Genomic DNA, 12,766 nt, shown 5'->3' with positions numbered 1-12,766 from the left:
ATTCATTTTGCAAAATGTACCATTTTATTAACTCCAGCATGTATGATTGGACTAGCAGGGATGTAGCTGCGAAGAAACCATGAAGGATTTCTGAAGGATGCTCGCTGTGAGAAATAGGAAAGATGTTGACCATATTTTGTGGTGATTGCTGTCGTTTATAATAGAAGCTGTATTGAATTGCTCTGAAACTGCACCTAATTTGCTATCCTTTCTCACAATTGTGAAGAATGAGATAATGATGGAAATGTTACAGCAAATTGGGAATTCAGTACTAGCCCAAGCACAGGAGCGTAGCTTGGTCAGAAATATTGGTGTGTGTGGGGGGGGGGGGGGTGGGGAAGGGGGGGGATGGTGTGAATTTCAGTTTTCCCAAAATTCACACTAGCAAATAATGTTAAAATACATCAAACGATGAGCAGGGCACACGAGGTGCTTAAGTGACAGTGGAAAGGGAGAGGAATGCGAATTGGTAGGGGTAGAAAGTGAGATGAAACACCTTGTGTGAAATAACCAACATTATTGAAGCTTTTCCAAACAGAGAACGAGGGACAGTGTGCGTGTACATCAGTGCTTAATTTGTGCTTGTTGTTTCCGGGGCTGAGCACCGGCACTTATTTTTGAGGGCCGGCACTTATTCTTCTGACTCAAGCATTTGCCTCGAGCAAAAGACACATACGGGAAAGACGGAGGAAGAGAAAAAACAAAAATCGTCACAAAGGTAGAAAGCAGAAAGCCGCCAGCGTGAGCTGAGGGGGCAGGGAGTGGCATTAAATGGATTGAAGAGGCCCGAGATCGCTTCAGAGTTACGCTGCCTCAGTATTCCATGCTCGCACATTAAATGGAGTTTCTGAGGAGGGCTTCGGACATCTGCACATTTTTATTTACAAATTAAGCACTGGTGTACATTTTTGTCTGTGCTGTAAAAAGTTTGGGATGTTACTGTTTTGTATTGGTTTGGAATTTTGTTGCGTTCTTCTGTGATTGGGATATTATGCAATATTGTTCCATTTTGTTGTTATTGCGTGTTTTTCGTTGTGTTTTGTATTGTCTTTTTGGCAAGTACTGTGTTCTTGTTGTATATTGTTTTGTGTTGTATTTCAGTTTTGATGTGTCTTGTCAGTGGTGTTTTCTGCTGTTTTGGGACTTTAGTTTTATTTTAGTGTTTTCATTCTTGTTTTATTACTGTGTTGGACCTCGGTTGTATTGCCACTGTGTAATGCTGTTATGTTACCTTTTGTTGTCATTTCTTTGTTCAACTGCGTTATTTACTTCCTTTACGGAAACACATGTTGCTTTCTTCAACATAAAGCAGCTCATTCAATGAAAGCGTCAAAGAAAAAACACCATTTATCTCCACCAAAGGTAATAATCTGCCACTGCTGCAGCTCAACCACAATATATGATTAGGCTTCAGTTGAAAACCACGTGACAAACTATAGTTTACTGAAGTAATTCACAATCTCACTTTGTTATTTGCCCTTTATTCCTGGTTATAAATATTTGTTCTACCAAAAACGCCAACATATATTTACATCGTCTTCTCTGTTTGTATTTGTCTCAAGTTCTCCACCTTCGCCATCAGAAGTGGAAGACAAATGCAACTTTCTCAACTGCGAATTCAGTTACTGCATCATTCAAAGAGCACAAATGTGACTGGAAAAAGGTTAGGGTAGGGAGCGTCCTTTGGGGTACTTTGGAGTCCGATGGAACCAGCCCTGATGTTCTGGACTGTGAAACAACCACTTAATAATCTGGTGTCTACAGTATGCATGTGTTGCTTAACTCCAGCTCGGGTGGGTGGGTGGATGGCATAGGAGTCGCACAGACACCTATAGTACCTTTAAAAAGCACTGCAAATGAAGTATGGGAGTTCCGACACTTCACACCAGAGTACAATTTATAACAAAGAAAGCAAATCCGTCAGACAAAAACCTTTCCGGCACTTTACGCTACTCTGATTTACAGAGCTTTATAGAAGGTTTTACACTGTAATGTAATTTTTACTGTGGTACTGATTTTACTTCTGGTTAAACATCTCCAGTTTAAAAATAAAGTTAATTTGAACAATTTAGTATGTTAAACTTACACAATGCAATGGATATAAACTATAATTTGAAAAGTTAGACAACGTCTTTTTGAAAGGATGAAATATCAACCAGGTCCGATCACCACATTGTACTTAGAAAATTACGGTTTTAAACATTTTTGCTGCAGATCTCAAAATCTCAAGTAATCCAGCAATACATGTACACATGAACATTTACAATTAAGAACACATATACAATTCCCCTTGTTATTTTTTTCTGACTGCAAAAGTACAGAGAAGTAAAACCTATAGACATGACTTTTAGTGGGATGAACAATAGTGTGGGGTTTGTAAAACTACATAGCCTATGCAGTTAAGGGCATGGCTTAAACACATATACTGAATTACTGTAATTTCTGCAGTGAGGCACCAAAATATCAGTCGGGTGACACACTATGGAAACTACAGGAACTTAGTTTACATTTTTTCAACTTTCTTTTATTGAATCCGGATAATATAACACAACTTTTAGTATTCTTCTAACACTAGACAGTAATATTGGCATTTCACCAGTTAGCTTTTTAAGATAAATGAGTAACACCTGTCTAAGAGCAATATGCTACACAAAAAACAGGAACACAGCATCCTGGAATTTGCAAACACTCTTAGGAAATGCAACATTAAGTAATACGTGAAATACAAGCAGAAGCTAATTTACTGCACTAAACGCTGACATGGTTTACCTTAACGTTTTTACATTCATTGTTCAGAAGTCAATCAGAGTTTTTGCCTGAACAGTTAAGGACAAAAATATACAGCATGATAGGGACCCATTTCAATGTCTGTTTCCAATTACTACGAGGACTGAGGACTAGAGGGATCTAGCCCACTTAAAGCCCTGCCTATGAACACTTGTTTACGTTTAAAGAAGATGTCTATTAAACATGATTGCAACAAGTGTTACATAATTGTAGTAACAGTTATGAATAAAAGGAAGCAACAAGAGTTTTATAAATAAACTGAGTAACTCATTGACCTTAAATAAATTGCATATGTATGTTCATTACATAGGAGTAAGAGAAGAAAAAAGAAAGAGATACGAGTAAGAATAAGTGTGATAGAAGTAAAACAGTATCTGATAAGAGTGAAAAGGAGGAGAGTGGGAGGATGAGTGTAGAAAGAGAAAGTCAATATAGGATTTTGAGCACAATTGTCCAAAAAGATGGTAACTGGTGTCCAAATAATGTATTTTTAAATAACAAGTGAAATAGGGCTGAAGTATGCTCTGTCAAGTCTGTGATTATAACACAGGCTGTACCACCAGGCTTGAAAAGAAAGGTCTGAGTTTTTACTGTGTTTAGTAATTTGCTGAAAAGCAACTGCAATTAATAAATCAAGTACAACAATGTTATAAGAACCGTTTCACCAAATATCGGAAAGACGTCTAAGAAAAACAGTTGAAAAGAAAATAGAATGTTTGTGTGAAAAATAGAATTCATATGGGTCCAAACTTTCAACCAAAATTGATGTGTGGACGGGAAGGAGAAGAGCATGTGGTACAAACCTGCAGAGTTAGCATTACATGTCCAACAGTTTGAAAAGGATTTGGGATTCATCGTACGTAAAGTAGCTAGGGTAATCATAGGTAAATTATAAATTAAAAAAATAGGGCTTGATTTGTGTTAGCAGATCATGATGTTTTCCACGATTTCAACTATATTTCATCCCAAAGTTTGAAAGGCCATGATATTTGAAGATATTTTTCCCATTATACTGCAACTTGATTGTGATGCTAGAAAAGTTGCAAATTGCGAGAAACTTGGTGTTGAATGGATTTGGACTTCATCTCTAAAACAACCTTGTTTTGTCTGCGGGTGGATTGTAGATTAAACAGAAGGTGGGTTTCTGGGTTTTGGAGAGCATCACGCGGCATTCGAGGGGCTCCATTGATTTGGGTGTGGCTCGTTTTCTTAGGGTTCATGGCCAGAAATGTCTGCGGATGACAATGAGGTCTTCTCCTGTCTTTATTTTGCAATATGTGCTTTATGCTTGCGGGCCCAAGAACATCAAGCATGCGTGGTTATGTGGGCGTGAGCCATGTTTCTGTAAAGGAATGCAACAAGGCTATGTTGTGTGATGTGTTTTGTAATGTTGGGGCATGCTGGACTGCTGAATGTGCCTTTATCGGCCTGAGGTGGAGTGTGTTCTGTTCGTTGAGGGTGGGTATGTGTGGTGATAAATGGCCCGGGGAAGAGGTTGGATCTGTTTACGTACAAGGACTGTGTGTTTGTGATGTGTAAGTCTGGATGTGAGTTTGAGGATGGGTAGTATATTGTGTGCAGGACCAGACAAATGCTGCTGACTTACCTTGAAAGTGTCTGTTGCTATGGTAGCGTTTTTATTTGCCCGTGCCCCTAACGGGCCCTTGTCCCCGTTTGCCCTCTGGGTTGTACAATATGGGCCTTACTTGCGTATGGTATGGGCAGGTGCTTGCAGTGAGAGGCGGCAAAATGTTTTCAGTTGTTATTTTGTTTGCTGGGATGGAAATTGAGCAGGCAGTAGCGGTGGGAGAGTGGGAATAATTGGTCTTGCGGCTTCTTCTGCACTGGGATGGGCAGTTGCAGAATGAGGCGTGAAATCGGGTCCTGTCATTTATACTTAACGGCCATATTTAAGTTATTAATATAGCCACGTTTAATGTGCTGATATCATCATCAGTTTACTAACTGCCATCTTTATCTTACTGACGCAGCCATCTTCACATAACTGATACAGCCATCTTTACATTACTGACATAAAATGAATAAAAATTGTTGGAGACACACAATTGTGCCTTGATGTTTAATCATTCAAGTCCTTGGAACACAATTCCCATTAGAGTCCAATAGATACGGAACGCAGCCACCCGCTCGCCGATATTTTGTGAAGTAGTCTTACACACATATTGGCCTGTATGAGTTTTTATCTGGTTGTAGCAGGCCATATCGTGGGAATGAAGTCTAAGGGGCTAGCCTGCAAATATGGGTGTGCACAGGGAGGAGGAGTGTTCTCGCCTTTTACTTGTGTGATCATGCATTCCACAGAACAATTCCACCATTCACGTGTTACAGTTTAAAAATCAGGAAATTGTTGTGTGAATTTCTGTGTCCCTTTGCCCCACAAAAAATACACTATCGCAGAAAATCTCGTGTTTCCAAGCCATCTCTGCGAGCACAAGCTCAGGTGCCCCGTATTGTGTGCTTCGTGTGTCATTGAGTCTTTTACGTTGAATGTTGATCCTGATTGTCATAATCGCCAAACATGCGGTACTGATTGCCTCCTTCGTCCCAAGGCATAATTACGAGTTGGACTCTTATTTGTTAGTGGAGATATTTTACGAATAGGTTCGTAGCTTTTATTCAGTCTGTGTTACATAGGTACAACAATAGACATCTTAGATTGATTGTTTTTGATTAGTTATCGGAGAAGTTGGGCGATAGTCTTCTCGTCTTCATTCTGGTTTTGACCGCTAGAGGGCACTGCAGCACTGCTTAGACCTACATTCTTTTCGAGAAACTAACGACATCTTGTGAGTTTTTGAGTAGTGTGAAGTAGACAGTGTTTTGTAATCGAAAATTGGTGCTTCTGTATACGTTGCGTCTTAACCTTTTTGTGAATTACTGGTGCATGCGTCGCTTGAGGTGTGAGGTTATAATTGGCATCGTTTCAGATCCTGGCTCAAAAGGGAAGACAATATCGATGGCGTCGTCTGTGCTATAAATCATTGCTGAAAATGCCTTCAAACGTGTTATTTGGATGTATACAAATTGCTTTAAAGTCAGTATCAGAGTTGCAACACTGATATACAGTTTGCCGTTCTGCTATCAGCAGCACCGAACTGCAACCATCTTTGGTATATTTGCAGTTATTCAGATACCTTGCCTTCTGGTTAGTTCTAGAAATGGAAAATAATTACTCTGGGAACCCATAAATTGTTGGTCAAGTTGTGGCAGCGGAAAGAGGTTGGAGTCAAAAGGGGCGGAGCTTGAAACGTTGAGTCTGACAGTCAATTTATACCTTTTTTTTTATGTCTGTTGGAAAGATATTTCAACAAGGGCATGTGACAGTAAATCTGTTCTGTAGTACCTCTGCTCGCCAGAAGGTGGTGCCATGCAGCTCCACACTGACTCACTCCGGAAGTGTTGAGCAGGGCTTATATAGGTGCCACTCTTGCACACTGACATCAGTTCCTTTCTTTCCACGCTTCTAGATGCAGATCTGGAGCTTCTCTTGTCTCTGCAAGGCCACTATTTTTCTACTTATTTCTTAACAGTGTGCAAGGGATGTCGTCTCCTAAGACTACAGGTTTTAAACCCTGTAGGGACTCTTGCAAACAGATATCTGTAACATATCCCCGCCAGGTTTGCCTGTGGTGTCTGAAGTCAAGGCACGACTCCAAGACTACCCAGACTGCCTTTTAATGAACCAGAAGGCCATCAGTGAATACGAGACAAAACTTTGTTGCGAAGCACAAGAAGACGCAGCATGTGGACCATTTCATTACCTGTTCTAAGTCCAAAACTTGATCGCATTCCCGCTCCTGAAGTCAATGAAGCTGCTCTAGAGGTCGGTCTTTGTCGCGCTCTAAATCCTCAGGTTTACATAACAAACATAAGAAGTTGAAGCAGAGATCTGCTCCTTTGTGCCATTCCCACTCCCCTAACGCAGCACCTGAGTGGCACCAACAGTCTTGTTCCTGCTCCCAAAGTCACCAGACTTCAGAGCCAATTTCACTGCTGGTTCTGGCGCAACCCGAGTTTCTGGGACCTTCAGCCACGCCACTTCAGATCAGAGAGTTTCAGTTTTGTTTAGATATGTTCCAAATCTTTGGATCTTTGCTGACTCGCTAGGGAGCACCTTTGGGTCCCACGGAGTTGAGAAGTTTCCACCTGGATTATCTCCAGCGAGTCCAACCTCTGCACCAGCTGAATCCTCTGAGCTGCTTCCGCCCTGGGCTACAGTTTCAATGCTGTCCCCAGTGCCCATACCCACTCTAGGCCCGGGTACATAGACTTTGCCACCCAAAGAGGTAGCTCAGATTATCCTCTAATGCCGGTTCGACTTTGACCGACGTCACTATTGAATCGGACCTGGGTTTCTGCAATCTCCTTACCACAAGACATGCACCATTTTTTACACTCTTTTTTTTTTTTTTTTTTTTTAACAGACACTGATATCAATTATGACCAGGGTGGTGAGTTTGCTCATCCCAATGCTGGTGACAATTGGTATGAGGACTTGCAAGATGCTAGTTGGCTAAATACTTCCCCACAGACAGCTCTTTTTTTATCCTTCAGGCTCATCCATGGACGAATCTGCATCCTACGCTATGGTCATGCTATGGTCCTTGACCTTCACCTCCCCGCCATAGTGGTGAAAACAAATATCTTGTCAGAAATCCTGCAGCCTTACCAGACTGCTTCTGAAACTCTCCTCCCTTTCAATGAGGCCTTGACAGATACCCTAATTGGGGCTGGGCTAAGCCTTGTATTAGGCCTCCTGTTAACTGGCCAATTGCCAGGCGCCATCATCCTGCTCCTGGCAACCCGGCCAGAAATTAATATATATATATATATATATATATATATATATATATATATATATATATATATATATATATACATATATATACATTTTTAATATTCATGTGGTTGGCTCACAGTGTTCTTATCAAAAACATTTTGATGGAGAGTATTTATGTGGGTGTGAACATAAGTGGAGAGGATATGTTTTCACCTAGCGGAGCATTTCCTTGTTGTTTGGATTACAAACCATGTCCCTTGGTGAGAGGGTATCTCCCATTTTATTGATTAATATTCCTTGCCGCTAGCATGTCTGTCCGTAGCAGGAAACTCATCAGTTTCACAGGAGAGGCTATGGTGCACATCACCCCCACTTACAGTGCCAGTGTGCTGCTCAGTCCAATGCTCCCCTCAGCACGACCTTCAAAAGATCTTTAGTGTACCCTTACAGGGTCACTGCCACCTGACAGGAGGCAGAATCCACCGACTCCATCAGGGTTGGCAAGTGATCATATCAGACAGGTGTTTGTTGGTGATCATCTGCAGAAAGTATGCCTTACCATTCCTTTTCCCCCCTCCACACCTTTCAGCAACACCTCAGTGACTGACGAAAGGTCGGCACTCCATTTTCCGTCAAGAAGTGCACAGTCAGGGGCTGTACAGAGGGTGCCAGGGCCAGGATTACATCATGTTTGTTATTCCCTCTACTTCCTGGTGCCCAAGAAGGACGGAGGCCTTTGCCCTATCCTTGATCTGCACCCTTTTAGCGCCTTCCTGTGGAAGGAGAGTTTCAAAATGCTCACCCCGGCCCAGAACATGTCTGCTCCTGACCCTGGTTAGTGGATGGTGGCATCATACTTGCAGGACACATTTTCATATGTCCACCCTGCTCACCCATCGGTAACACCTGCAGTTTTCAGTGGAAGAGTAGCATTTTCAGTTTCCCTTGCTCCACTTTGGCCTCACCAGCACCCCTCGGTTGTTCAGAAAATTGGCTGTGGTGGCAGAATACTTTGAGAGGTCAGGGATGCCAGTTTTCCCCTACCCTGATGATTGTCTGTTAAAGGCAGACTTGCGTCCGGCGGTCGTAAACCACCTCCAGACTACAGCACACCTTTCTGGGTTTCACTTTCAATGTGCCAAAATCACACCTGACTCCCTTCTCAGATGCTTCCTTTCATCTCCGCTATCTCAACCCAATTCTACTTTGTACCTTTCCACTGGGAAAGAGTGTCCAGACATTCAGGCTGTGATCCAGATCTTTCAGTCTCAGTCCTGGATTCCAATGAGGCCGACTCTGAGGCTGCTGGAACTGATGGCTTCTTTCATCCTGCTGGTTGATCACGGCAGGTGACATATGCAAGCTCTGCAATGTGATCTGAAGTCCCAGGGGCCTAACATCAAGGGAACCTCTCAGACCATGTTCGGATATCAGAGATGAACTCAATGGTGACTGATGCATCACTTCTGGGTTGGGGCGGCCATCTGTGAGCAGTGGAGATCAAAGGCCTCTGGTTTCTGGCAGAGTCCCGGCTCCATATCAGTCTTCTGGAGCTGAGGGCAATCCATTGGGTGCTGAAAGCCTTCCCGCCTTCCATCAAGGGGAGGTTGGTACAGGTGTCCCACAGACATCATCACTGGCAGGGTTGGGTCATGACAGGCCAGGAGGCCTTGCGTCTTTGGAAATGAATGTACTACCAAGGTATGTTCCTGGTGCCGAGCCACCTGGTGGGCTTAATTAATGTCAGGACAGACAAACTCAGCAGTCATCGCTTAGCGTATCATGAGTGGCTGTTAAACACAGAGGTGGCATAAAGTTTCTTCTGCAAATGGGGAGAACCTAGGCTTGATCTACAGTATTTGCCATGGCTGAGAAGCACTTCTGTGCTTTGAAGTTTCCAAGGCATCTCTCGCTTGGAAACTTGTTCCGACTCGATTGGCACTCTGGACTTCTGCATGCCTTTCCGCCGATACCACTCCTGCCCTGAGTTCTCAAGGAGATCAGGCAAGACCAGGTCCAAGTCATCATAGTAGCTCTGGACTGGTTGTACTAAGTTGGGTATCCAGAACTCCTGGGCCTGAGCATATGTCCTCTGATTAGGCTGCCACACTGGGAATACCCGCTGCACAACAAGAATGCAGTGTTCTACATACAGACTGTTGCAGCTTCAACCTTCATGCATAGAGAATGAGCTGCAATAGCTGAACACACTTGACTTTCCTCCGGAGGTGGGTCATGTCATCATTGCATCCAGACGTCTCTAAATCAAAACTGTATGTCTGTCGCTGGGGTAAGCATATGGTTTGATGCAGCACTCACCAGGTTGATCCTCTCTATCCCAAACAGTCTGATATTGTATTATTTGTTCTCTCTCTCACCCAGCAAGGCCTTTCTCTGGGCACAATTAAAGTTTATCTTTCAGCACTTTTGGCCTTCTTATGTTTGCCTGATCAGCTGCCTTTGTTTAAATCACCGGTTGCGATGCGATTTTGGGAAGGGCTACAACACATTTTCCCCATTCTCTGTTTTTGATGCCCCAATGAGACCTCAAACTTGTGCTTACATATTTAATTTGTTCTCCATTTGAACCACTCTAGAGCTGTCCTTTTCGGTTTATCACTATTAAAACTGTGTTCCTGATTGCCATCATATCTTCATGGCATGTGAGTTAGCTTCAGGCTGTGTGTGCTCGTCCACCATACACCATCTTCTTCCCTGATAAGTGATTCTGCAAACTTGAGCCTCCTTTCTGCTGAAAATTGTGAAGCCATCACCTTGCCATTGGTCTAGGCTCCTCTTCACCCTCCTAAGGAGGCAAGACTCCATTGCCTGGGCCCAAAAAAGCTCTGAGCTTACCAGCAACCACCGATGGCTGATCAGCTGTTTGTGATGTTTGCTAGAGGGAAAAAGGCTGTGCAGAAGCGTACCATCTTGTGCTGGATTGTGCTCTGCATTAAGAATTGCTGTATATTGGCAAGAAGAACCCTCTAAAATCACTTTGTGCCCATTTCACCAAGTCCAACGTTGCTACCATTGCGTTAACATGCTGAGTCCCTGCACTAGAAATATCTCACACATCTATGTGGGCATCCCTCCATATGTTCACAGAGCACTATTTTCTTTACTGCCAAGTCTGCTGAAAAGGGCACGTTTCTTCAGGATTTTCTGGTTTGACTCCATTCAAAGTTCACATCCCAATAGTACTTCTTTGGAATTTATACAATAGCTGAGGAATTTGTGGCTTGAAGGCTCTATGAGAAGAACAAGTTACTTAACTTTGGTGATGCTCTTTATGGCAGGAACTCTATCTAGCTGAATATTCCTCACCGACCCTCCCAGCGTCCTCGTCTTGTGATAGGATCCTACCCATTAGTAAGAGCCAAAGTCTAGGAATCTGCACACTTATCTGTCAGTTTTGCATTTGGGGCTCAGCGTCTGGGGGTGCACACAGTCTTGAAAGCAGCAGATGTCAGTGCACAGGATTGGCACTTATGTAGGCCCCTGCACGCCACTGCCACTTACCGCGTTTAGAGGTACAATGAAAAAGTTTCCAGATCCAGCCCAATGCCTGGGGAATATTTAAACAATGAGGAATCTGCTGCTAGGTAGAGTCTCTACCAAAAAGAACTGTACTGAAGGTAAGCAACTTGTTCTTAAAATTCTTTTACTAATGACCAACCTCCTTGATCTTCCACAAATTCCTTACTACGGTCGTTATTGAGTCCTAAGGGAGTTACAGAAGGGCGATCCCACCTGCACAGAATGTCTGCCTTCCATGACTTCTGCTTGCGATGCTGTGGGTCAAAGCCTGGCCACTTACAGTGCAAGGCCTGTTGCAACTTGACAGTTGTCTGCCCAGCGAGTATTCATTGTGATGCCCAAACCCACCATTACCCTGGCAATGTAGGGAAAGTAAACGTGACTTAATATCTGTATTGAAGGCCTGTACTGGATAGCATTGTTTCGAAAAGAAGATGCACCAGGTTTTGGAAAATATACTTAAGCGAGAGATGATCTCCTGTTTCCGTTCGTTGTCCCAGAGCTCCAGAAAACTGTAGCATATGACTGTTTTTGGGGCATTTCTAATAAGCTCTTACGCATCCAGTTTCAAATGCTTTGTCCACTTTTCAAAGGGCCACTGAAACTGGAATATTGGACATTAAAGAGCTAGATTACCCCGTAACCCTTGAATAAATGGAGACTTGTGCGTGGTTATGAATTGTAATGGTATGTGACAAAAGCAGAAGGAGAAAATAAGAGAGCGGATAAGGTAAGGATAGACTGTATCTCGTGAATGTGTATAGGGAAATGTGAGAAAGAAGTTGAAATTATTAGGCCATTGTTAAATATCTTATGTGCATCCAGGAGATGGGAGAGATTTGCAGGTGTCAATGCCAAGAATCCACTAGTGTAGTGGAATATCTTCATATACAAATTCAATGGGTTTGTGGGAATTCCTGGGCTAATTCAAATGTAAAGGTCGGAGGCCACAAACGAACTTGTAAGTTTACGAGCATTGTGCCTGTAGTGTCTGGTCCTGGAAAAGCATTCAAATGTATTCCCCCGAGGGCAGAATTAAGAGGGCAGAGGAAATGTTTTAGGGTCTATCCATGAGAAAATATTTTTTTTTTATGGAGGAGTAAAAACATTTTCTTACGTGTGGATGCTGGCTACAAAAATAATAAGTATGTAGATTTTTCTCTTCATTTGAACACTCTTGAAATCAGAAATGAGCTCCAAAGTTAAAATATAGATGTTACCATCTCAGATACATTTTCTTACTCCATCTTTTTATATTGTTGTCAGTTTCGCCTGCATGCAGTTTTATGAAAGATAAATGAATCAATACACTGTCGCAACATTAAAACAGGCTCTGGTTCACTGGATTCATGGAAAGCTCGGCAATCTTAAGGGACTTTGATTTAGATCTGAACCTCTTTTATATGCAATGGTGAACAAAACCGTTTTATGGGAAAATCTAATCCTGGATTCTAAAAGAAAGGACTGAAGAATGCCTGGGAAACTAGCCTCATCTCTCTACAGCAGCGGATCTCAACCTTTTGACTTCTGGGGACCCCAGTAAATAACTGCTAGGTCCCGGAGACCACATGTAAGCAATTTCTACGGTTTGAACCTCAAAACAATACAAAAACTACAGAAACAAGTGTACATTATTAT

General features: G+C 42.6%; 1 protein-coding gene across 3 annotated transcripts in view; it reads left to right on the top strand.

Moving 5' to 3' along the window:
- The window catches only part of TBC1D32 (TBC1 domain family member 32), an 804,546-nt gene that overhangs the window by 366,753 nt on the left and 425,027 nt on the right, over positions 1-12,766 (top strand). The gene's annotated exons all lie outside the window — the stretch shown is intronic.

The sequence above is a fragment of the Pleurodeles waltl genome, chromosome 5 (assembly GCF_031143425.1).
Source record: "Pleurodeles waltl isolate 20211129_DDA chromosome 5, aPleWal1.hap1.20221129, whole genome shotgun sequence".
NCBI lineage: Eukaryota > Metazoa > Chordata > Amphibia > Caudata > Salamandridae > Pleurodeles > Pleurodeles waltl.
Note: the sequence above shows the minus strand (reverse complement) of the source record. Positions and strands in the feature narration are given on the sequence as shown.